The 2,164-nt window shown below is 41.5% G+C and overlaps 1 protein-coding gene across 1 annotated transcript in view; it reads left to right on the forward strand.

Annotated features, from left to right (window-relative positions):
• The window catches only part of WDPCP (WD repeat containing planar cell polarity effector), a 474,567-nt gene that overhangs the window by 124,536 nt on the left and 347,867 nt on the right, over nt 1–2,164 (forward strand). The window lies entirely within an intron of this gene.

A 2,164-nucleotide genomic window follows, 5' to 3' on the forward strand; every position in this document is an offset into this window, starting at 1 on the left:
CAACTTGGCAGCACTTAACAACAGCAATCTGGCTCCTGACCACCTCTCTAATTTCATCTTCTACAAGTATCCCTTGCACTCACTCCCCTATAGCTGCACTGTCCTAGCTGTTCTTTAGGCACATTTCAACTTTAGAGTTTTTGCATTTGTCATTGATTCTCTCTGCCTCAAAGTCCCTTTCTCCATATATTCATGGGTCTTGCACCTTTACTTCTGTGGGTCTATACTCAAATTTTATCTCCTAAGGGAGGCTAATTTGTCATCCTACTTAAATAGCATCTCCCTTATGTCCCCCTCCTGATTGGACTTTATTTTTCTCCATATTACTCTTTGCTATCTGACTTTATATTTAAACCATGTGTCTATTTTAAAACTATGTATGTGTCCACATTGGAATGTATGCTCTTTGAGGGCATTTTCTCCCTTGCTCACTGTTTTATCCTCAGCACATAGAACAGACTCATACAGGCTTCCAAATTTATATATGTAGAAAGAATGAGTGAACACATGAACAACTTATGTATGAACACATGGCTGTACTTACCATTGAGAAGGATTACAAATGCCAAAGCTCACTAAACAGGACCTGTAGTCTCCAGATCACTACTCATATCTCCATGTGTAGACAGATAGTCTGTCATCGTGCACCCTCCTATTGCACCTTTACATTTATCCTCCCCTGTTCATCCTTTCCAGCTTAAGTTCCATTTTATCATACACACAGATGGACCTTCTCTTCTCCACCCTACAAAAGTGGTCTATAAAATTAGAGCTAATTTTATAGCATAATAAATCCTTACATGCAGAAAAAGCAATTTCTAGTGGGGCAACTTGGTACGTCATGATAGTGGTGGTGAGAACACAAAATATAAAAAAAATTAAGTGACTTGGACAAATTAAATTCCAGTGTTCTGAGAAAATTGTAAGTATCTTGGAAAAGATATTTTCTTGTGAAATAGTAGCAAATGGAGGTTAAAATTTTTTTTTTTTTTTTTTGGTTTTACCTCACCTGAAGTCCACTGTTCCATGTCCAATGTTAAGTCCAATCTGGGTACAAGATTCTTAAAGAGATTTTAAAAAATGTGTTCAGATGGATGCGGTAGTTCAAAAAAGGGAACTTTTTCTTTACAGCATGGTCATTCCCACTCCCTCTATACACAGAGTAGACAGGGATGGGCAACTTGGACATTGACTGCCCAAAATGGGGGTCTACAAAGGCAAGAAGTGACTGGCTTACAAGCTTTGAAGAGTGAGACTAGATCCAGAGGGCGTGGAGAAAGGTAGACTCTCCACTGAGTAGTATCCAGTCTGTCTGGGCGGAGCTAATGAAAGGAGATGGGGTTAGGTCCCTTATGGTTCTATGGTGAATAATTGTTATCAGGACTGGATGAGAGGGTTGGAAATGTAAAGGTGGACGTTTTGTAGCAAAAGGAGGAGAGTGATTGACTATGCAGTCCAGAAGCCAAGGTCCCTGGAACCGTCGAGGGAGAAGAGAGGGAGTGCGAGATCCCACCACGAGAAACAGTGATGCCAGAGATGGAGGCAGAGATGATGACATGGAGAGATAGAGCGTCTGGGGACTCTAGATCCAGAGAGGGAAAGGGGCTGTGTGCAGATGACCTGTGGAGAGGGGGCAGGCTTTGATGATGCATGGAGGGGGATTGTAACCATGGTAATGAAATGATATACAATAGGATGAATGTAAAGATTATGTTCTCCCATGTAAACGATCACATAATTCACAATAAAACATAAAAAAGTATGTGTACAGAGATGGCAAACAGTATACAGAGAGCATGTTTTATAAGTTGTTGTTAGGTGTCATCGAATCGGTACCGACTCATAGTGACCTTATACACAGCAGAACGAAACATTGCCCAATCCTGAGCCAACCTCATTACTGTTGCCACGTTTGAGTCCATTGATGCTGCTACTTGGCCAATCCATCTTGTTGGGGGGTCTTCCTCTTTTTCTCTGACACTTCATCTTACCAAACATGATATCCTTCTCTAGGGACTGGTGCCTCCTGACAATATGTCCGAAGTATGAGAAAAGAAGTTTGGCCATCTTGGCCTCCAAAGAGCACTCTGGCTGCGCTTCTTCCAAAATGGATCTGTTGGTTCTTTTGGCAGCCCATGGCACTTTCAATATTCTCCTCCAACAC

The sequence above is a fragment of the Chrysochloris asiatica genome, unplaced genomic scaffold (genome assembly GCF_000296735.1).
Source record: "Chrysochloris asiatica unplaced genomic scaffold, ChrAsi1.0 scaffold00052, whole genome shotgun sequence".
NCBI lineage: Eukaryota > Metazoa > Chordata > Mammalia > Afrosoricida > Chrysochloridae > Chrysochloris > Chrysochloris asiatica.